Source organism: Euprymna scolopes, chromosome 6 (assembly GCF_053919585.1).
Source record: "Euprymna scolopes isolate OS-2025 chromosome 6, ASM5391958v1, whole genome shotgun sequence".
Lineage (NCBI taxonomy): Eukaryota > Metazoa > Mollusca > Cephalopoda > Sepiida > Sepiolidae > Euprymna > Euprymna scolopes.
In genome coordinates this window covers 172,840,911-172,867,260 of record NC_136487.1, presented here as the reverse complement: position 1 = coordinate 172,867,260, position 26,350 = coordinate 172,840,911, and the positions used below count along the sequence as shown (strand labels likewise).

Here is a 26,350-nt window from a genome sequence, read left to right as displayed (position 1 = left end):
ACACACACACACACACACACATATATATATATATATATATATATATATATATATATATATATATATACATATATATATATATAACTTATCCAGGCCAAAGGAAAAGAGTAAATGAATGTAAGCTAGAAGCGTATTTTTTATAATGGTGTAGATTGGTTAGAATTCGATTATTTAACGAGAAGGCTCAAAAAGGGCTTTACATAGGACTTGGTTACTATTATATTGTAGTCGCCTGGGAAGCAGACCAGTAGACCAGTTTCATAGGCGAGCATTTCTACGAAAGAAACTTTGTTCATTGAATCTGCTTTTGATTTAGGAACAGATAAAAAGTAGGAGAACTTGCCTATCGTGGTTGTAGTTAAGAGAATGATTTTTTCTGAAATTTAGCATAGATTAGGCTCAGACTGGAGAGCACATGCCATTAAAATAACGATAGTGCAGAAACTCTTCTGTTGAAAAGAGCTTGCTTAAAATAGTAAAGGGCATCACTTAATAAATAATGAACACGGGTTTGAAGTGGTTTGTTAAAGTATCAAAAAGTACAGCAAATTTATATATAGGAATAAAATACATCATGGAGCGTTTTTGCAATGCAACTTCCTTACAATTTCTCATTAATTATGTCCGACGTTGTTATATTATCTTTAAATGTAAGGTATAAAGCGACAGGAGAGATGGAGAAAAAGAATGGCGAGATGGAAATGAATGAATAAAATTACAATGTAAAAAAAAAAAAAAAATCAGAATTGGGAATCAGCTTGCGGTGCAGAAAAGAGCATCCCCTACTAGATTACGAAGTCAGTTTTGAAGTTGTTTGTAAATAAACTACCACGTAGTTACTTCAATTTTATATATAAAAATAAAATACATTATGACGCTTTTTAGTAATGCAACTGCTAATCATTTCTCATCAATTATTTCCGACGTTGATATATTAAAATTTTAATGTATGGGGCAGGCAAAAGGAGAGATGAAGAAAAAGAATGACGAGAGAGAAAAGAATGTTAAAAATCACCACGTGGAAAAGTTTTACAAATTGAAAAATAAACAAAAGTAATCGGAAGTTCCCGCGCTAAAATTTCAGGCCTTTATAGAGAAGATCCGCAGGTCTTACGCCTCTGCTAAACACACGCGGTGACGATGTAACTGTAGCAGTAGTTTTGCTTTCGTTCGCCTTCCATGATTAATGCAGATATAGATATATGCTGTTGCAGGGTAGGGAGGGTCCAGAAATGTAATAAATCAAGGAAGAGCCGGTGAGTGAAAAAAGAAAGAAAAATAAAAGCAGCAAAATCGGGTGATAATTGGTTATTAATCGTCGCTTAATTGTTGTAAAACTCGTAGGAGATTTTTTTTCTTCTCTTTTCTACGGAATTGGTTTAATCAGGAATTGTTATGTGTAACTATATATTATAGGAAGTAATAGTAGAAGCTCACCAGCACATGTGAAGCGTTGTTTTGTATAAGAAGGAGAACACACAACAAGACCAAGAAAGAAGACGAGAAAGTTTTAAGAAGTTTAAAGAAAAAGAAGAAGAGGGGGAAGAAGAAGCAACAGGAAAGACATAGACAAAAAAGGTAATAGAGGAAAAAGAAGAGGAAGATGTAAGAGAAAGACGAAAAAATAAAGGAGTTGTATTGAAGGAGGGAGGAAAGAAGACGAAGAATAAAAAAAGAAAGAAGAAGAAAAAAAGAAGAAGGCATAGGAGGAAAAGTGAAAGAGAAAGAAAAAGAAAAGATGAAAACACTTAGAAGGATGAGGTGGTGGAAAAAGCGGTGTAGATATAGAATCTACCCTAAAAAGCAGAATAAGAAGCAAGAATAAAGGATGGAGAAAAAGAAGAGGGAAGATTCTTTGGCTATTGCAGCTACCCGTTTTCTAGTCCGGGTAGCATCAGCGTCTCACCCAATTGTTGAGCAGTTGCGCTTCATCTCTCAACCGGCGGACGATATATTTTTTTTTCTTGGACAAAAAAAAAAAAAAAATAATAATAATAATAAAAACATTTGCCAGCATTATTAATAACGACTACAACTAAGACTGTGGGATCATTCGTGACACTGGTTTTCTTGAGACAAACACGCGAACACGCAAGAATAGACGAATGATATTTTTGGTGAATTTGTTGATTCCGACATACGATTTCTTTGTTGTGCCTGCGAACCACGTGAATGTAATACGAAAGCAAACGCAATAACAACAATAAAGCAAACTTTAGTGCAATTTAAATTTAACCCAAAATGTGTTAACGCGTTTATCTGATGAACACTTCACGTTGATCAAAATGATGCGCTCCTTCTAAAGATCGAACTTTGATGCTTAATGGGCTGGAAGCCTAGCCTAATAACCGTAGGTGGTCCACTGTGAAATCTGATGAGAAAGAAGTAAAATAGCTCAATATAGTTGATAGAGACAGAAGGAAAAAGAAAGGAATATATATATATATATATATATATATATATATATATATATATATATATATATATAGAGAGAGAGAGAGAGAGAGAGAGAGAGAGAGGGAGAAGAAAAAACAAGAGGGAGAAGAAATGGGTGACGAAAAACAAGTTGACAATTCCCATATGTATCACACACCTTATAATTTGCCTTTATTTGATCGACTACACTCTAATAATTTCTCTTTTGTTTTTCATTTTTGAACAAAGGAACAAAGATTTTATGTGCAGACAACGTCAGAACTTTAGAGATAAATAAAAGTAATCATTGATATTTTTTCTATGAACTTGGACCCAAATCCGAAATACATTTTCGAAATAACTTTCTTCCTCCCAAAGTGTCATACGCAAGGTCATCGTTATGGTAACATCCAAATTACGACCCCCGTTTTTTGTCCCGAAATAGCAATTTTAACTAAACGTTACGGAATCCTCATAAGCGGACTAACGACCAAACTTCTTTTCACCGGAAGAAGAAAAAAAGAAAAAAACAACAATTTCAGGTAAGTCGATAATAAATATTTTAATTAAGCATTTTTTTTTTAAAATTCTGGTTCGCACTCAGATACACGAAAAATGGATAAAATCTTTTCCGTATTTCTACATAATAGATACTTTTTATATCAAAACTAGGACTTAAGGTTAGCGTTCAAATTAATAAGGTGCATATTTTATTGGCATGTACTATTAAATTTAACTTTTTAAGATTGCAGTTTATTAAGATTTACGGATTATAGAAATATAGATTTAAACAAAATAATAAATTATTCTTGGCGATTTTACAACGTTCGTAATTTATTTTACGTACCGAAGGGTTACAATGTTGTTTTCTAGAATAAATGGTTTATATAAAAGTAAATGTGCAATGTTTGAATTATGCCCTTTGGTGATTATACTTTAAAATGACTTTAATGTTTTCGCATTTCATTTGTTCTTTGTTTATTGTTTGATTTTGTTTTACGGCATATCCACCTTTTCGGGTTATTGAATGCTGAAATACAATAATTTTGGAAAATGTTTTTAGACTTTTAGTACTTTATACCTTCAAATATTTATTAGTTGTTTCTCATACGATCAACGAAAAAAAATTGTGTTTGGCTTTGTTGTTTCATTTTGTGCAATATCGACACTTTTTGCGTTATTTATTGCCGATTACAATAACTTTGGTAAATGTTTTTAATGCTGAAATTATTTATATAATAAATTCCTAAAACTTTTTTTTCTGTGAAACGCAATATTGTTTGTCTGCGTCCCGACTGAAAATAACATAGTCATCTTCAAGTTTAATGTCAATAAATTTCTATTGAATCGTCCATTTATATAATTTAACCCTACTCAAGTTCCACTGATCTTGTCACGCCATTTACCTTAAATTGAATCATTTTCCTTGAGTTGCATCAGGGTCTTGATAAGTTGTAACCCTCAAATATATTTATTCATAAAGTTTTGATTTATTTGTTTTGCGGTATATCAAATCTTTTGGTTTATTTAATGTCGAATCCAGTCATTTTCGTAAAAATACTTTTATGCTTACAAGTTATTTTTTTATATATTTATTTATAGTGCTCACAAGTATTTTTTTATATATTTATTCATAGTGCTCAGTTTGTTACTTAGAAGAAATTTTTAATTTTTATTTTGATTTTGCAGAGCATAATTAAGTTTTCCAAGCAAAATAATTGGTGCAAAAAAAAAAAAAAACAGTATATTTAGATATTACAGGTTGATTTTTCGTGCAGTTTATAGTAATTAAAATGTTGGTATGTTAGAATATTTAATATTCAATGATTTGTAAATTTAGTTCCCAACACATAACAACAACAATAACAACAACAACAACAACAACAACAACAACAATAATAATAATAATAATAATAATAATAATAATAACAATAATAACAATAATAATAATAATTATATAATGTATATCTATCTATATATCGTCATTTCTTTAGTTAGTTGCTAGGTTTTAGGACGTAAACATCTGTTGAACTGTATCATATCAACAACGTAGATATGTCTTATATAGGACTAGCAATCTGCCCGACATTGCTTGGTCGTAAAATAAGCTTAAATATTTTTATTATACAGATTTCGTTGATTGAGATTGTCGGACTGACTTCCTTGGTTGTTATAGCCACAACGTTTCGGCCGTTTTGCCCTCCGGCCTTCATCAGGTGTTTTGTATCTAACTGGGGAACCGTTTGTTAGGAGTCTCGAACTTGTATCAAAGTTTAAAGGTGCTGAATACAATCCTGAACGAAGGCAGTGAAAAGTAACATGCAAAACACAGAATCAGCAAGTATGTCCCAAAGCCTAGCTGGAGTCCGAACACGGTACCCCCGTAATAATAATAAAGGGTTTGGTTCGAGAATCCTAACAAACGATTCTCCAGTTCGATACAAAACACCTGAGGAAGGCCAGAGGGCAAAACGGCCGAAACATTGTGACTATAATAACCAAGATAAGGAAGTCAGTCCGACAATCTCAATAAATGAAAACACCTCATTTCAAAAATACAGACAATTACTAGAGATTTCGTATTTATAATTCTTCTATAGCCAATTAATTGTTACATTGTACTAGACATCGAATAGTGCCCCTCCGGCGTTGTTCCCTCGTAAAATACGCTTAAATATGATATTTTAATTCATGCAGATTTCGTATTTAAAGTTATGAAGGCAGTATTTTATAGATTTTTATATTGGACCATGTAAATAATAATTATTTGAAAAGTAAAAGAAAATTACTTTTGTGCCATCAGAGGCCACTTTTTTTATACATAGAGAGATTAGCCAATTAGTTGGAGTAAATGTTATAAATGAACGGTCTTTTCAATTGCCTGGTAATGACTATAAGTAAAAGATTACTTGAAAATTGCGAAATTACAATCTCATTACAGTTGCATTTTTGTCATTTCCAGTTGGTAAGTAATTGATATGTTGAGGGAAAAAGAGAAGAGGCAATTACAGTCCATATGTATTAATCACACTGTATTTATATATTTGTTTTAGGGTATAAAACTTATAAATCGCTTTAAATAAAGTCGGGAAGACTCATCACCTCATCAGGAGTCAATCGTTGAATTTCTATCAAGTGTAAAACAAATGTCACGCAAGATCGAAGACTTAAGTGGGGATTACTTATAAAATTAAAACGAATGGATGAAATAAAATATATATATATATATATATAATTAAATGAAGGGCGAATGAGATTACGGGTAAAAAAAATTACGAGTAAATAATTCGTTGTAGAATATATACAATTGTATAAAATATATGTACAATATGGGATATGTGTGGAAGTTAAATTTTAAAATATATCCCCAAATAAGTCCAAAGATTTAACGAATTCCTTCTGTCAACAGAGAGAGGGCCTGCATTAAAAGGTAGAGCCTTGGTTTATCGCGTTAAGTCTGCATTTCCTTCAGTTGTGAAGGATGGTTTACCCTACATCACAAATAGTAATGTGATTTATCAATTCAACTGTTAGTGTGCTGCTGTCTATGTAGGTCGAGTCCGTTTAAATTTGCAGACAAGAATAAACCAACATGTTCCAGCAAGCATCAGACTAGGTAAGTCTCGTCACCCCTCGTTCACCTTGGAATTTGCTATTGATCAACACCTCGCTGAAAATCCAGCGTGTGCCAATGCATATAAAATGAATTGGTTTAGGATTTTACACCGGGCTGACTCTTCGAATCATCTTAGGATTCTGGAGTCAGTCTCTATCCTTTCACGCAGGCCCTCTCTCTGTCGACAGAAGGAATTCGTAAAATCTTTGGACTTATTTGGGGATATATTTTAAATTTTTACTTCCCCACATTTATCCCATTTTGTACATATATTTCATACAATTGTATATATTTTATACAATTGTATATATTCTACAACGTATAATTTACCCGTAATTTTTTTCTCGTAATCCCATTCGCCCTTCATTTAATTATATATATATATATATATATATATATATATATATATATATATATATATATATATATATTTCATCCATTCCTTATAATATTATAAATAATCCCCACTTAAGTCTTCGCTCTTACGTGACATTTGTTTTACACTTAATAGAAATTCAACGATTGACTCCTGATTAGCTTGTTGATGAAAGGGGTCCCTAGAGTTTTCCCGACCTTATTTAAAGTGATTTATATATTTCTAGACATTATATTTAGGGATATTATATGTTGTGAACGGTAAGCTATCTTTAATAAATAAGAAAACAAGAATATAATTCTAAACTATAATCTTTGTTAATTAACTCGGTTGGGAAGTGTACAGTATTTTGTATTGTCCAATATACGAATAGAGAAAATCCGTGCGGAAATATAATTGTCAAATTATGGCAAGATTCATCTATGACCTTTTTATTAAAACATATATTCAGAGCAATTACATTTCTTTCTATATTTGTTTTAATCTCTGGTAGTTTTTATGTAAATTTTTATTCGTTTTTATGCCAGTGGTTTGTCGCGTTTAATTTGATAATTATAGCGACAACACTTTGCAACGGGACAAAATTTATTTTTATTTAATCGTTGCTACAAACATTAGTCTTTTCAAGTAAACGTTAAGACACACACGCATACACACACACACAGACACATAGACATACATATATATATGTACATACATACATACATACTTATATATATATATATATATAACTACTTCATTTACTCACATACAATTAATATACGAAAGTATAGATTTATGCGTAAACTTGAAGTATTTACTTCAAAAGTGCTCAGTACGTAGGTAGAGCTAGTTAGTAATTTATAAAATATATATGACGATTAAGCTACACTGAATATTCGGCGTTTCATTCACTCTAGGATTCGTCAGGCTTAGGCGCATAAGCCTGACAAATCCTAGAGTGAATGAAACGCCGAATATTCAGTGTAGCTTAATCGACATATATATTTTATAAATTACTATGTATATATATATATATATATATATATATATATATATATATATATATATATATATGTGTATTATTTGAGGGTAAACAGTTTCTAATTTTTCCCATTTTTCTTTTTGCCATCAAGAGGTTCTAGGTCGCCTGAGGAAGTCTCTTTGACTGAAACAGATGGCTATTTGTAGCGACTATATGTAAGCGTTTACCCTTAAATAATAAAAAAAAATATTTTGCTCTTTTTATTGAGCACTATCTAACAACCTCGTTGTCTTAATTAGTCTCGACTTTTGAACATTCGATATATATATATATATATACACATATATATATACACATATATATACATATGCGTGTGTGTGTCAATGGATACTATACATATTTATTATAAGCTATCACTACCTGTGGTTTCACGAACACCCTGAATACTCTATCGAATATAGAAATTTAATCAGTTTCTCGGCTGATCTTTATATAGCCTGTAGAATCGGTTTCATTTGATATCCGTAAGCATGCGTCTTGCGCTTACAGTGCACTTAGTTGTTGAAACATTGATAATTTTCTAAAAAGGTCAACGTTTTTCCCCCTTTTTTCTCACTTTAATCACACTCTATTTACATCACGGTTCTTAATGTACACATCTTACCTTAACAAACAAACAGCTAATAACCTTCGATAGATAGTTTTATAACAACTCGTTCTATATTTTTCAAAGAATGTTTTCGATTTTCGTGTGTAGGTGTGTGCGTGCTTCTCGATTTTCTGTAATATTCATATTGATATCTTTATTAGCTATTAGCCGAGTAGTTAAATATAAATAAACTAACGTTAAGTACTACAACGAACGAATGAACAAAAGTTCATTTCATAACAAATAAATACGAAATCAGATACTCCGTCATGTTTTCATTTCAATTAAATATGTTGCCAATAGTTGGAAAACGAAAAACTTGGCAGTAATTTAAACTCTCAAAAAAGTCTATTCCATCTTCTAAAGTCTTTTAAAAGTGTTCGAAGCCATATACATTTGATAATTCTATAAATACATAGAAAAATAAGTCTTTAAAAACATTTGTGCGATTTATAACAATTTTGTGCAATTAAAGTTTTCATTTATCTGGATTTTCTACAAAGAAGATTATTCGTATTCTTTAGATTTCGTCTTACTAAGATCCTGGCGTAACACAAAAAGTATTTGGTAAAATTCAGTTCTTAGTGACACCCATCACGATGTTGAACATACGATCCTTAGTGAGTTTATTATTATTTTTTACCTTTCCGTTGTAAGCTGAAATTCGTAGTTCGTTGTCTGGAATTGTATTTAAGATGAATGATAGATCAACGTTAGGGGAGGCAGGTGGTTTTATTTCAGCAATGTTAAATCCTATTAAGCTGTTTAGACGTATTTAGAAATATACAACAATTTGACGACTTAAACAATCTTGATAATTTTTTTATGTTTATTTTTCTTAGTTGTAATAAAATGTTCTTGCTCACCATAAAAAAATATTGTGCGGTTAATAATATACACTTGCAGGACCTGTGGAAATCCATGCTAGAAAAAATATGTTTAACCAACAAATATGTTTTGATAAAGCTGATATTTTTCCGAATAGCTAAAAAAAATTTTTTTTTACATAAGACATATACGCAAACAACATAAGTTTATAAATACTTTTCTGAAAAAAGTGCCCATTGTTTTTTTTTTAGTTTTTGTTTACTCACGTTCACCGCAAAAAGGCATATCGCCACTTCGACATAATGGGCTACTATCTGGGACCATTCCTAGGAAAGATTAGCAAAATATTGGTTTACGTTGCATTTAAAATTCTTCATATCACTACAGCCAGAGAAGCAAGTAACAGGAGAGAAATTCCAAAGTCTAGCTGTTCGATGGACAAAAATGTTAGAATAGGAAGCTTTCTGTTATTTAGAAACCTCAACAGAAAGGGGGTGAGATTTTGTTGGGAAGCGCGTTTTCCGGGGATATGTATATAAGTGCAACGTGTTTATCAGAGAATATTCCATTAAACTATTTGTAAAATAGGCACAGAGATGAAACATTGCGGCGATGGGACAGAGGTTGGAACTTAGTTGACAAAGTGAGACATTAAAATCTCTTTTTTGGACCCTATCCAAAAGGGGGATGCTAATGGTAGATACACTAGCCAGATGTGACATGGGCGAATGGTGGCCTTGTAAAGGTACAGGATACACTCAGATTTAATTAGTATTCTGGCTCGATAGATTTTTTTTTACATGGTAGTCATCACTTATCAAGGCTCGGAAGCCACTCGGGGATAAGTGTTATTGCGTGTAAAGTAATCAGTGGGATAATATCGTAGTAATCTTTAGTAATGGAAATTTGATAAAGGGGGCGGTTTATCGGCAATTTGTTTATGTTGGACTTGAAGACATTCAAGTTGTATCCAGGTGTGAAACAAATTAACAAAACAGCGTTCTACAGGCGTGCACTTCTAAGAAAGAAGCTTTGTTCATGGAATCTATGTTTTGATTTAGGCACAGATAAAGAGTGGGGAGAATTATTCACAGTGGTTTCAGCTAGACGGGTGTTTCTCGTGAAAGATAGTCGAGGGGGGAACAGAGATTGGAGCTCAGATGATCACTGGCCATGGAAATAATGATGAAATAAAGACATGCTAGCAACGTATTTTCTGTAGGAGAGAGGTTGCAGAGAAGAGAAAATGGCATCCCTCACTAAGCTACGAAGTCTATTCTGTGCTCTGTCAAGGCAGGATAGGCTGTTTTTAGCAACTCCTGCTCAGATGTGGCAGCAGTACTCCATCATTGAACGTACTTGGCTTTTGTGTAGATAGAGAATTGCATCAGCAGTGAGATATCTACTCGATTGATAGAAGGATCACACCATTTTTCCAGCGACCTTCAGATCACTAGTAAAGGTCAATCACAGAAGCTTGTTAAAATATGGAACCCACCTTCTTTGCAGTAGCCTTCGCAATGTTCTCAATGTCTTTGCTCCAGGTTATATTGCCGGTGAATATTAAACCAATGAGTTTGAAGGAAGAATTCTGAGGTTGAGTGTTTATTATCATGAATATCGGTCGTTGGAAAAACGTCTTGTAATTGATAAATTGTGCCATATTCCACTATGGTTTGAACGACCATTTTCTAACGATTCTGCCATTGATTTAGATTTATGTACACTCGATCTTTCCTTTTGCATGGTATAGAGCGTTGTATTATCAGTAAATATACCCATCTAGGACACAATATTATAAGGTAAGTCGTTTATAAATATAAAAAATAATTGTGGTCCAAGGATCGACCCCTTGGCACTCCCGCATTAATGTTTTAGTTGTTCGGATGAAGGTCCACTAATGACAACCTGGATGGTCTTATTGCTTAAGCAGAATCTAATTATATTTGGTATACGTCCAGTTATACCGTACGATTTAATTTTCATTAGCAGCCCTTCGTGCCAAACTTTGTCAAAGGCCTTGAATATATCGAGGGCTACAACCCGGGCTTCGAAAGCCTTATATATATATATATTAAAAAGTGCATGGTATATGCGCTCAAAGATGTATATTATTTTAAATATAGAACTGACCTAAATGAAAAAAATATATAAGTACTAATAAATACATAGAAAGTAATACTAAGTTACATAGTTCAATACTAGTAATAAAATCACATTGTAAGAGGTAATCTTTAATTTACTCCTTCAGTCCTGCACCTCTTAGCAGACGATACTCTTCTTTTTTTGCTTTCTTTCTATTTTTTCAAAAAGTCGCCTTTTCATGTAACATTTTCATCGATTTCTTTCTTCGAAGAACTACTGCACGTCTAAATTACTACGACTTACATTCTCACACGACTAGGAAAAATGATAATATATTATTATTATTATTATTATTATTATTATTATTATTATAATGATTTTCGAAAACGAGGTTACTAATAGAGGTCACTCTCATGCTCTTATCCAGGGTTTCCGGATTGACCATTTAAATCCAAAATTCGCCAATTATACTTTTTAAAAACAGTTTGACATTCGAAAATGGTTCGTCCTTTCTCAAAGCGTAACATACGAAATAACTAAGGAGAGAACAAGCAGAATATTATATAGATAAATACATTGATAGGGGAAAACAATAAGCATCTGGCCATTAGTTTCTAATAACATTTTACGTACGTTTTATTTGGAATGATTAAGTTAGAAGCAAATTCTGATATCAAAGATGCTGATTCCCAATCTACAGTTTGGCTTTCTATAAGATTCTAAACTATGATACAGCGACACAAATACGCATGTAAGACCGAATCTGTTTTATATATAATTGTATACATGTGATTGTTCAATCGGAATAAAAATTGGCGTTCCCTAGAATCTGAGAGACTATCTGTCTCCCCAAGTTATAAGATCTATTTACCTCTTTCAATTATATTTGCAGATCAATTTGCGTTATCGTCATAATCGTTTCCGATTAGTTTCTATCTTACATCAACGTTTTGCCTTTTGTAGAGTCTGACTTGCAACAAACGCCACCAAGACCCCATCATTTCAAAGACTCCTTCAGCGATGGTTCGGTTGTTTCCTTTATTCATTGGATTAGTATTGCTACGTTCCATGACTACGCATGCAGATACATTTTCATATATTACAAATCTGTATTCTCTACAAAAGCTAAAATATGATATGCTGACCCGATACTTAGAAAATGCACTACTGACATAGACAAGGCCACTTCCATTACACGTTTTCAGCAAACACTAAGACAGAACGGATAGCGTGCACATATAAATTCCAACGCAAAACACCTGGAAAACGACAGTACACACTCTCCAACACATGTTTCTAAAAACTATAGCATTTCAGTGAAAAAATAACATCAGCCTCCACAAAGCCATTCACAGGGGGGGAAAAATAGACATCCAACTTACACAATCCGAACCAACACTGAGACAACACTTATGAAAAACTAGAAAACGAACGGATAACGATCCGTGCACTCCACGAAATTGCCCCATCAATAATAAAGTATTATGCAAACGCATTTATTCAGTCCATAAAATACAATGTACGGTATGCGGGGAGTTCTACATCGCCAACACAGTGAGGCCATTGCACATGTGCATAAATGAACACATTACAACCCAAGTATCCTTGTTTCATAAACACCTCTCCAACAATCACAATTCTAACAAAGCCATGCAAACAAAAATAATAGCGACAAAATGAAACCAACGTAATCTGGGTCTTAAGGAATCACTACTAATAAAACAAACGTGAACTTAAAATAAATAACAGGGCGGAACAAAACTGCACGCTCTTTATATAAACAGAATATTACAACACTCTGAAGATGCTCACATTATTTGTAATAATAAAGAAATAATTCTATTACGCCTTTTCCACTAATCAATAGCAATATATATTGCTATTGATTAGTGGAAAAGGCGTAATAGAATTAGTTAATAAATTAACAATGGTTAAATGACACACAGAGAAAATATATGAATGTATATACATATAAATGTTCAAACAAATAGAATGGATTAAGGAATTAATATCAAAATAAATAAACAAACAAAAATGTTATAAAATAAATAAATTTAATTATTAAAATAAAATGAATGCCTGCATAGATATGTACGCATATACACATGTATACATGTGCATATACATACGTATGCATGTAAGCGTATACATCTTGACGTATACACTTTAGCTAGAGAACCAATATCTTCGCACACGTAGAGTAACCTCCCTGAGATCATTCTCATTATTAAAGGCGGATATAAACACCGCAGTAATACAGCAGGTATTTTCACTCCTACGTACACACTTCAAGCGTAACGAGCAACTATTAATTATTTATAGATATAAATAAGCTAAAATAATTCCTATCAATATATAATTTCATCATAACTCAAATACTATAAATTAATTTGACATCCTGACTGCGACACGTACTTCCGGAAATAAAGAAATAAAAACCAGACAGAGGAAAGCCTCACCGAACAGTTGCATACGTTTATTTTCTTTTTTCTCCCATGAGGAAGAGATTCTACCCTCGGAAATTAGGGACATCAAAACTTACCATCTTGTACGACACATTATGTTGGCAAATAAATGAAATATAAATGAAAAATATTAGAAATTTTTTTCTAATATTGTCATTATTCTTATTAACTTGTGTCTACGGTGTTTCCCACTAAATGCATTGACGTAACCTTCAAACAACTCCTTTCACACTACGCACAACGTTTCAAGCAAACTACATCCTTATATTCATGACTACTTCGTGTGATACTTTACTTCAGTTAGTGCCAGCGAATGTGTTTTTATTGTTGTGGAGTTAGATAATAGGAATTACAGTAATTTTATTTCCATTGCTCTCATGTGATTTTTAAAAAAAATCTATGTCTGATTTTTACTCGTGTGAATTCGCTAGTTATGCGTGTTGGTTTACGCGCTCGACAATTTTCTCAAACTTTCGATTGTTTTCACCAGTGTCTTTGCATTGTTTCGATAATCTCTTTAAATTTGTTCAAAGATGCAAAATAATTTTACGTCTTCGCATAGATCTTAGTTCGATTGTCTGTAAAAATAAAGAAACAAAAAAACATTTTAATAAAGAATTTTTTACTAATACAAAGGATAACTTGACAAAATAAACAATCGTGACTTATATTATGTTTATTGATTTTTAGTTATAGCAAAAAGTATTAAATCATAAAAAATGCCGTTCAATAAGCTAAGATTACATAAAATAAAGAAAGGTTTTAAATGGCAGAATATTAATTTCTAATATTATTTTTACATAAGCTTAATTATAAGTAATAAATCTAATCAACAAAATGTTTTCCGTTTCTGAATTTTTTAGATTTATATTAATTTAGGTTCTTACGGCTTACTATTCACGTCATTTTCACAAAGTTTCAGTTGATGTAACCTCCGAGTTTCTTCAGATTTATCTTGACGAACTCGGAGATATTTTTGTCAAACTCGGCAATTTGGACAGAATTTTGAAGAAAACGCTTTGTTTACTTCACGGGAATAGCATATCATTTGACAATTGAGTTTTTCGAAGTACTCTACCCACTGCTCCACGAAACCTAATAAGTTATACGATCTTTTATTTAAAAAAATACTGCCAAAAAGAAAAAGGTTTGTGGCTGATGCTCCGGGCCAGATGCGCTATAAAACCATTTACGCCCGAATGATTTCTTAATATAGATACTAGCAGGCTGCCTGGCGTTGTTTGCTCGTAAAATAAGCATAACTATTATATTTTAATTAATGCAAATTTTTTTTTTATTATTAAGTGAAATATCGTAAGTATTAAAGGTTAAATTCATTAAAAAGTAAATAAAAAAACCCGAAAGAAACTGACATGGACAATCGAGTTATAATGTTTTTTTTTCCAAACAGTCCACTTCTGAAGTTAAAAAAAATACTCGATATACCCAACACAATCATTAACTTGTGCTTTTAAACGACTTAAACATCATTCGCTTACAGAGCTAGACTGTCAGTGCCCGAAGCGAGCTTTCGCTTTGGAAAAATATAACACCTGCTTTTGAATGTCTGAAATCTGTTTAATGTTGCTTCCCTTTATAATGTGCCGTGAATAGGCGATATACAACAGAGTCTAAAGAAAAAAGCATGGAAAAAAATTTGCAACCGCAAATGTCCCACTTTTCCAGCGAAAACGTTCTAACCATCTTAATTCCCGTATTCCATATATATATATATATATATATATATATATATATATATATATATATTGGCAGCAAGTCATTATTCAAGCACGACTGGTTGAACACGAAAGAGTTATTCTTTTTCCCCAATTTTTCTGGATATCTTTTCCATTCGTCGAGCGGTCATTTTTATTTCAGTTGGCGCTGTATAAAATGGCGCCAAAACGTTGTTGTTCGGACTTATTCTGCTCGAGCTCTTTCTCTCTGTCCGTAAGATTATCATCAGGAGCGATTGTTGTATTCGTTTTCTTTTTATTTTCCTTAGAGGCTTAATGTATTTAGAAGTAATAATAATAATAATAATAATAATAATAATAATAATAATAATAATAATAATAATAATAATAATTAACAAGAAACTAAATAAATAAAATATAAAATAAGAAAAAACCCGAAATTAAAAATAAAAAGTAATTGCCTCTAACCTTCCTGCGCCCACCTTTATAACCAATTCAAAACTTATAACGTATATCCTATTTTTATTCCGCCCAAATATATGAGAAATAAACCATGTCATGGACGTGCTTCACAAAATTATGCATCGATGAAGTTGATGGCTGAGATATGTTCATCGATTTCAGAATAGCGACAGAGATGTGAGTGACAAAGCGCTCTCTTGGCACCCATACACAGCAACTTCTATGTCGATCAAAACTACATGGTGTATGCTAGTGATCATATAGAATAATAAGTCCTAGAGCATAAACGTTTTCTTGTTGTTTTTTTGGTTTAAAATTTAGGATGCATTACTTTTTGTAATATATATATATATATATATATATATATATATATATATATACACATGCATATATATGTATATATAGTCATCCACATACAGTACTGTTTCCCTGTATCACAGCTCATCAGTGCGGCTAGACAGGCAAGTAACTCAAGCCAGGATCGAAACATAACCGCACGTACGAGAGTAAAGGCTTAATCCTGGGGCGAATAGGAACACAAATTAATGAATAGTTTTGTATTGAGTCTTACAAAATATTTTTAGGATGTAATATTATATATAATATTATATAAAATATTATATATACTATTATATAAAACTATTCCAGCCAAAAAAGAATAGCTCAATATACTCGATAGAGCAAATGGAATTTATAGTTTTTTTATTAAATTTCATTCACAATGGAAATTTATTGTTTAGACAAAGAATACAATTCAGAGTTTTTTTTCCTCAACCCAATGGATGTTTGATGTAGACTCATCTCATCAGATGAAAAGTCATTAGCAAATATCAGGTCTAATTCGAAATAATTGTGCTATTCTACACATACACAGAAAATATAATAAAAATATATATACGTTTCGAAAGTAATTTGTCTTACAGTTTTCTATTTTGTATAAATAAATCTCATCATATAAAGGCTCCAAATTATAGACGCTCAGATATGTTTTGTGAGATTGTAGACAACGGATGGAAACTGTCGAAATTTGAATAATTAAGTCGACAAGAATTTGTATACATTGAACTTCAGAACGACAATGTTTTCGTTCGCTGGAAAAAAGTAACTACGTGGTATTTGGTAACATAGAAAAATAGTTCTTGCAAATATTTAGTCTTCAGTTTGTGTATATGTGTCAGAGTCATCTATATGTGTATACGTGTTCGAATAATTATGAGTGTCTTTAAAATCGATATACGGTATAAATGTTTGGATGGAAAACATCAAATGGAATTATATTTTTTACAACAATTTCCATGTTGGTCAGTTCAGCTGTTTTGTTCATTGAACTGAAATAAAGACTTCCAGCTTCTTTTAGGGAGAGAATAAGCCGAAACGTTGATAATATATACATAAAAGCGTTTATTCCGGAATCATCCCATCTCCATGAAGGTACAGCCACTATTCTAAATCACATTTCTAAGACTGTTGCATCAACTGCTTCTTCGGTAGTTTTGGAAAACCCATCTTCTCTCGTTGGCTCTAAAAACAAGACTGAACCGAACTCTCACTAACGGGTAACTTCCTAGGATCCATATCAGCTTAAAATACTTCTGCATCATATTTTTCCAGGTTAAGCTATTTTTAATTGTTGTTATTCCAAAACTTATTAGTTTATATCATTTATGTAAACATTGATTTTTCTTGTTTATTCCAATAAACTATCTTAACATTTTTTAATCTGAACAACAATTTTTAATCTTAACAACAATTTTTAATCTTAACAACTATTTTCAAACTTAACAACAATTTTAATCTTAACAACAGTTTTTAATCTTAACAACAATTGTTAATCTTAACAACCATTTTAAATCTAAACAACAATTTTTAATCTTAACAACAATCTTAAATCTGAACAACAATTTTTACTCCTAAGAACCATTTTTAATCTTAATAACAATGTTTAATCTTAACAACATTTTTTAATCTTAACAACAATTTTTAATCTCAACAAATAAATTTGCTAATAGCTTGCATGTTTATCAGGATTGCTTTATGCAACAAGAGGAAAACATTAAGATTATTTACAGTGGTTTAAGATAGTCGTGTTTTTTTTTTTCCGTGAATGTTTAACAAACGATAAAGATAATTATATATAATATTATTTTAGCCTTCTTTTATTCAGAATATAAAAATATAAATGACTTTCAAATATGTAATTATTTTCTTTGAAATAATTTCATTAATAAACATTTTTAGTACTTTCTAGCCTATTTTATTAATGATATATGATATAATATATACATATATGTATTTATATATGTATTTATATATACATATATATATATACAAGCACAAGTACCCATCGTTGACTAGGTTAAAAAATGGACTAGGTATTGAAAAGAAGGGGGTTGTAATGAGATAGGTTTTGATACTCAAAAATTTTACCCTAAGCAAAATATGATGAAAGTAAAGATAATTTTCGCGAAAATATATTTTTTATATCAATTTTGTTTCTATTCGTAGTCAAGAGTGACCAACAAAATGATGTTTCCTTACAAAGAAAAACATGTTATATATATATATATATATATATATATATATATATATATATATATATAATATAAATATACAAGAAATAAATGTTACCATAGTCAATAAAAGTTACTTTTATGGTAGAAAAGTTCATTGGTTTGTATTTTTAAGTAGTTTGTAAAATTTTTTAATTCACGAACCGGTTTTAAAAAAATCAAAATGGCAGCGACTTTGAAATGGAGAGCCCCGTTTTCAATTTGAAAGTGGGGCACCTGGTCATTCTGTACTAACAATTTAAGAGAGTTCCTCAACGTAAGGAATATTTATAAAAATATTTTAATGTTTTCCGTTATTTTGTGCTTCATGAATATTCGATTATGGCATGTGTATAAATATTCATTTAAGTAGATATCGCCTTAAATTTTGTTTTAATTTCGGTTCGCTGAAATTATTTCAAGTAAAGAGCATCAAAAACTATTTCAAAACAAAAAAAAACATGAACTAAACTTTTATTGACTATGGTAACATTTATTTCTTGTATATTTTTTTTCAGGTAGTCGTAGGCTTTTCTGTTAAACACTCTTGCTAAATAATATAGACGAAATATCGAAAAACAAAGAAACAAAAACAGTTTTGAAAAATAATGAAGCTTTACTTACTTTAGTAAAATAATCCGAAACAGCAAAATGGGCTATTAAAAAAGTAAACACGTAATTACTTTAGTTTCTTAAAGCAAATAATCGATATAAATATGAGTAAGAAGAAAATAGCGCCCTTTTCAAGCAGCACAGCTTCGTTTCCGTTTTACAGTATTGAACAGTGTAGTATTGCGCCGTCGGATTCAGGGTTGTACTATTGTAATATAAAAACACGCAGAAAGGGTTGTAATCAACTGAATTCCTTCTAGGACACTGACAGAAAAGCTTAAACAGATATATAAATAAAAAGGTTATGTAAATGTTTTTAAAAAGACACGTAATCATATGAGCAGTATTTGGTCCTTCCTTTGACACGATAACAAGTACCATTCTTATTTATTATTATTTATATATTTATCTATTTTCGAAAGATTGCCGCGTGCAAGTGGAGAAGGCCAAAACAGAGCTATGCCAAATTTATGTCGAGCATTGTCTAAAGTTCCGACTTTTTATTTTTTTGGCTTTCACTTTAATAAGAACGTGAATTTATGAGGTGAATTTATTCGACACAATATGATTCAACTAAAAAAATAAATAAAAGCTAACGTGAATTAAGATTAAAGTTAAGGTGTTATTGTGGACCCTCACCCCGTTAAAAAAAACTTTGTTAAACTTTGTGACATATTTACATTCTATGGAGGTCAGGCGCGAACGAACACCCAATAATTTTATTATACTATATTTCTTCAAACTGAAACATAATTATCAAGGTATACTAACGCAAATAGATATGAAAAGTATCTGTTAAAGTTTGTGCCATATTTCCATGGAGTACAGGCGCGATCGCAGACCCCACAATTTTATTATACCATCCCTATTTAAGTTGAAATATACTTATCAAAGTATTCTTATGTACATCTATATCAAAAACCCGTGTAAACTTTTTTCTTTCATTTTTTATTTCCATAACTTTGTGGACAAGGCGTGAACGAAGACCCCACCATTTTTTGAACCACAGTTCTGCCAGATCAAACATACCCATTCCTGATCCTCGATACATCTTCTATCATTATATGTTATCAGTTTTGTTTTAAATAGTCAACCATATAGGAGCCTATTCGCGACCAGATACACACACAGGCGTTCAGCTTTATATATATATATATATATATATATATATATATATATATATTAATTTTATTTATACAAACATTAATGGCTACATATGTGCATACATGTTTCTGTAATCACCCACGTTGGGGGATTACGTCTTCAGGCCAAGAACTACCTTCAAAAGTGACATTTCCAGCAAATACATTTTTCTATTTCGTTTATCAAGTTAAAAATACAACCTGGGTGGGAGTCAAAAAACAAAAACGGTAAAAGGATGAGTGAGGTCTTTGAAGATGATAAACATCTTTTTTCTTTTCCCCTTCCCCCATCTAACCTAACTTTTGGCTTTTTATGGCATAGGGTACTTGAGAGTTTAGTTTTCTTGTCTTAGAGTCTGTAAGTTAATAAGCCTTAGCTATGGTCAACCAAGTACTGACCGGTGCCTTTTTAATCTACCTCCACCCACACATACACGCAACACACACATAACACATCCATACACAGACACTGCCAACACACACACACACACACATTAATCCATATATTCAAAAGCGAATCCATGCTGAACGCTCTTTGTTTTATTTACTGAAACTAGACAATGATTCTGAAACTACGTAGAAGATAAAGTAAAAGTTACATTAAGGTAAATAAAAAATAAATAAATAAAAATAAAATACATAAATAAATAAATAAAAAAATAAATAAAAAATATAATAAAAAATAAAAAATAAATAAATAAGAATAAAAATAAAATTAAATTAAAACAAATAAACCAACAAAATGTGAATAAATATGAACCCGAAAGTTATCTAAACCCCACATGTACCTATATGCGTGTATCAATACACTTATAAATGTCTACATTTATCTACACTCGCGCATATATACACACACACATTACAGACATACAGAGACAAATAATAGTATTTTTCTTTACTTATGTAGCGTGGTAACTTCTTCGTATATGCAATATTATGCTACCCGACTACAGACGGGTGTATATATATATATATATATATATATATATATATATATATATACATATATATATATATATACATATACATATATATATACACAAACACACACATACATACATACATAAATATATACATATATATATACATATATACATATACACATACATGCATATAAACACACACACAACAGACATACATATACATACCCACACATACATACATATATAACATATATATAAACAACATTCGGACATCCATACATTTTTGTAATCTATATTGTTACAACAATTCTATACGAGGCAGCCTATTTTAATAGTTCAGAAATATACGTATGTATACATACATCTACATACAATAGACACAGAGACACATCCACATACAAACATACACACAGATATATAGATACAGATATATACATATAAACATACAAACATACATGCATACGTAAAATACACTTATATATCCAAAGTCTAAGCACACAAATATAGACATATATGTATATGTATATATACATGTATACATGTACCGTGCCACCAAATGATACATCTAAAGTAGAAACAGACATGAATACATCTACTATATAAATTCACTTTTTCTATCAAATTCCACACGTCTAGTTATGTTTCATGGCCCCATCCGCTTGTTACACTTTCCTAAGTTGTAGGTTTTTACCGTAAAAATCGACACTACGTAAAAATTTATATTGAATTCAGCATGAAGTTCATAGGATTATCCTCATATTTAACAAAGATTCTTTCGATGGTAAGGCAGATATACATAAGATGTATCACGATACAATCATAATATATAATAACATATGACAGAAATCAGAGTATTTAGGTTATACAAACCTAGTATATAAGCTTATATATTGTAGTACTTACCTTCATCTTTGCTTATTCACTCTAATACCCTTATTCCTTTCTCTTCCATTCACCCTTCATTCCTTACTTTCTTTCATCTATTTATTTCTTCATTTTTTTTTTTTTTTTTATATTAATAAATTATTTTTCCTACCCGGGTATATAAAGATCATATATCCATACATGCACACACCTAAAAATATCCATATGCATACATTATTACGAGCTTCACTCAAAACGATCTATTACTCATTTAGTTCAAATATACCTTCATACAGGTACTTATTTCGGCTAGTAATACCATAACTGCTCGATGAAGTAGAATATTAAGTGACTTACGTAACCCATATGGGTATGATTATAGTTGCGACCTCACTTATCCTCTTTGTGGGGGGGTTATTTGATGGGGGTTAGTTGTACTTATAGCAGTTCCATTATTCTAATTTAGAGTTCCTTAAGTGCATGTATTCTGAAATGTTTGCAGGATATAGCAGTTTCTTGTTTAATATTCAATAATTTTTCTCGGTCTTTAAACCTAGTTATCTCAAGTTTTTCTGATAAGCATAATAGACATGGTGAGTTCAATGAGTGGCAAGTATTGCCCCTTCTAATAATATTCCATTCTATACTAGGTGTTTTATTTTCTCTTACTAATTTCCAGTAATATAACGATAAGGAAGTGTCCTTTTCATATGTTTGATTATTTATCGACATACACGCTCGATGAATAATCAAACATATGAAAAGGACACTTCCTTATCATTATATTACTGGAAATTAGTTAGAGAAAATAAAACACCTAGTATAGAATGGAATATTATTAGAAGGGGCAATACTTGCCACTCATTGAACTCACCATGTCTATTATGCTTATCAGAAAAACTTGAGATAACTAGGTTTAAAGACCGAGAAAAATTATTGAATATTAAACAAGAAACTGCTATATCCTGCAAACATTTCAGAATACACGCACTTAAGGAACTCTAAATTAGAATAATGGAACTGCTATAAGTACAACTAACCCCCATCAAATAACCCCTCCACAAAGAGGATAAGTGAGGTCGCAACTATAATCATACCCATATGGGTTACGTAAGTCACTTAATATTCTACTTCATCGAGCAGTTATGGTATTACTAGCCGAAATAAGTACCTGTATGAAGGTATATTTGAACTAAATGAGTAATAGATCGTTTTGAGTGAAGCTCGTAATAATGTATGCATATGGATATTTTTGGGTGTGTGCATGCATGGATATATGATCTTTATATACCCGGGTAGGAAAAATAATTTATTAATATAAAAAAAAAAAAAATGAAGAAATAAATAGATGAAAGAAAGTAAGGAATGAAGGGTGAATGGAAGAGAAAGGAATAAGGGTATTAGAGTGAATAAGCAAAGATGAAGGTAAGTACTACAATATATAAGCTTATATACTAGGTTTGTATAACCTAAATACTCTGATTTCTGTCATATGTTATTATATATTATGATTGTATCGTGATACATCTTATGTATATCTGCCTTACCATCGAAAGAATCTTTGTTAAATATGAGGATAATCCTATGAACTTCATGCTGAATTCAATATAAATTTTTACGTAGTGTCGATTTTTACGGTAAAAACCTACAACTTAGGAAAGTGTAACAAGCGGATGGGGCCATGAAACATAACTAGACGTGTGGAATTTGATAGAAAAAGTGAATTTATATAGTAGATGTATTCATGTCTGTTTCTACTTTAGATGTATCATTTGGTGGCACGGTACATGTATACATGTATATATATGTCTATATTTGTGTGCTTAGACTTTGGATATATAAGTGTATTTTACGTATGCATGTATGTTTGTATGTTTATATGTATATATCTGTATCTATATATCTGTGTGTATGTTTGTATGTGGATGTGTCTCTGTGTCTATTGTATGTAGATGTATGTATACACACGTATATTTCTGAACTATTAGAATAGGCTGCCTCGTATAGAATTGTTGTAACAATATAGATTACAAAAATGTATGGATGTCCGAATGTTGTTTATATATATATGTCATATATGTATGTATGTGTGGGTATGTATATGTATGTCTGTTGTGTGTGTGTTTATATGCATGTATGTGTATATGTATATATGTATATATATATGTATATATTTATGTATGTATGTATGTATGTGTGTGTTTGTGTATATATATATGTATATGTATATATATATATATATATATATGTATATATATATATATATATATATATATATATATATATATATATATATATACACCCGTCTGTAGTCGGGTAGCATAATATTGCATATACGAAGAAGTTACCACGCTACATAAGTAAAGAAAAATACTATTATTTGTCTCTGTATGTCTGTAATGTGTGTGTGTATATATGCGCGAGTGTAGATAAATGTAGACATTTATAAGTGTATTGATACACGCATATAGGTACATGTGGGGTTTAGATAACTTTCGGGTTTATATTTATTCACATTTTGTTGGTTTATTTGTTTTAATTTAATTTTATTTTTATTCTTATTTATTTATTTTTTATTTTTTATTATATTTTTTATTTATTTTTTTATTTATTTATTTATTCATGTATTTTATTTTTATTTATTTATTTTTTATTTACCTTAATGTAACTTTTACTTTATCTTCTACGTAGTTTCAGAATCATTGTCTAGTTTCAGTAAATAAAACAAAGAGCGTTCAGCATGGATTCGCTTTTGAATATATGGATTAATGTGTGTATGTGTGTGTTGGCAGTGTCTGTGTATGGATGTGTTATGTGTGTGTTGCGTGTATGTGTGGGTGGAGGTAGATTAAAAAGGCACCGGTCAGTACTTGGTTGACCATAGCTAAGGCTTATTAACTTACAGACTCTAAGACAAGAAAACTAAACTCTCAAGTACCCTATGCCATAAAAAGCCAAAAGTTAGGTTAGATGGGGGAAGGGGAAAAGAAAAAAGATGTTTATCATCTTCAAAGACCTCACTCATCCTTTTACCGTTTTTGCTTTTTGACTCCCACCCAGGTTGTATTTTTAACTTGATAAACGAAATAGAAAAATGTATTTGGTGGAAATGTCACTTTTGAAGGTAGTTCTTGGCCTGAAGACGTAATCCCCCAACGTGGGTGATTACAGAAACATGTATGCACATATGTAGCCATTAATGTTTGTATAAATAAAATTAATATACCTGCTCTGTTCACTCATTGAGCACTATTTTGGTAGACACATGTTGTTTCATTGGATGTACTTCTAGGAAACTTAACTCTACTGGCTATATATATATATATATATATATATATATATATATATATATATATATATATATATCATAAATCCCAGGCAGTTTCACTGTATGACATGATTAAAAAATAAAATCTTTATATATTTCTATGTGATTACATATGTTGTTAATAAAAGTGTTAATAAATTTATCAAGATTTCATCCCAATTAAATTGATATTGACGATTAGATTTCAGGAGCGCATGCGCACATGAGTGACATTGTAAAGTGTTGAAAGTTTAGGCGCATTACTAAAAATTACATTTTGCTCTATACTACATTAATGCATTGAATTGGAACTAATCTGCAGTATAAAGTTATATTCTGTGAATTCATAATATTTGCTATACAATTTCATATATCTTTAAAACAAAACTTTTCTTTAAATATCACTTGAGTACCTTAAAGTTGAGATATTTGCGGAATTTGAAACTTTATCAACGAAAAACATCATTATTTAACAGAAGATAACCAACTCCTATAAACTTATTGATTTCATCGAAAACATGAAATAGTAAAAGTCAACTAATGATAACGACAAAAAATTCAATAAACGACAAATACAGACGGATAATCAACTTAGCTGACAAATAAAGAGGGAGCAACTTATCATTGTGAATGTCAATCAAAAAACATCAATTTTACAAATTTACAGTTTAAGAAAGCAATCATCAATTTGAAAAAAATATTAGACGAGATAAACAATTTCTTAACAGTTTGTAATTATAGAAAAACTTAATTGCACAATTAATTAAAACTAACAATCTATACTGACAATATAACAGTGATCAGATTACACAATAAAACAAGAGTTAAAAATCCAGAAGCTAAAAAATAGTTTTGAACCTGAAAATTAATAAATTTACACTAAAATTGCGATTGCGTGAGAAAACACGATCTGCATTAAAAAAAGTGAATAACACAAAAATGGCAAAGCTAAACGTATGGATTTTGATATCGATTAATATCAGCCACCAGTGTTACGTGTTCTATTAAATGAGACACTCCTCGTGGCTATAAAAACCGTTCAGACATAAACAGAGAAAGGTCGAATAGTGCTAATTAGGAAATCTATTATACACTTTCATAACAAATAGTGAACAATTATAATACAACAGGTCGTTGTAACATTATATATTTGCGTAGTTTACGGACTGTCATATTAAAAAATATTAGGCGGATGCAAAAATAATGTCGTTTTTTGACATTTAATTCAAAATAAAATAACTCCGGTCTTTATTAATCGAAATAAGAACCATTAGAATCGACACATTGTTGCAGACGGGAAACACAATTATTTATCTCATTAGCATAGAAATCCGGAGTTCTGGAAGCGATGAAGTTATTGAAGGCCGATTCGATATCATCTCGGCTTTGTAGCATT

At 30.9% G+C, this 26,350-nt stretch overlaps 1 protein-coding gene across 1 annotated transcript in view; it reads left to right on the top strand.

The window, feature by feature from the left end:
• The first annotated feature begins 1,135 nt into the window (after positions 1-1,135).
• Positions 1,136-26,350, top strand: part of LOC145278101 (thyrotropin-releasing hormone receptor-like) — a 518,816-nt gene continuing 493,601 nt past the window's right edge. The window contains exon 1 of the mRNA XM_080130370.1: positions 1,136-2,957. The gene's annotated coding sequence lies outside the window, so the exon portion shown is untranslated. The remainder of the gene's footprint in view (positions 2,958-26,350) is intronic.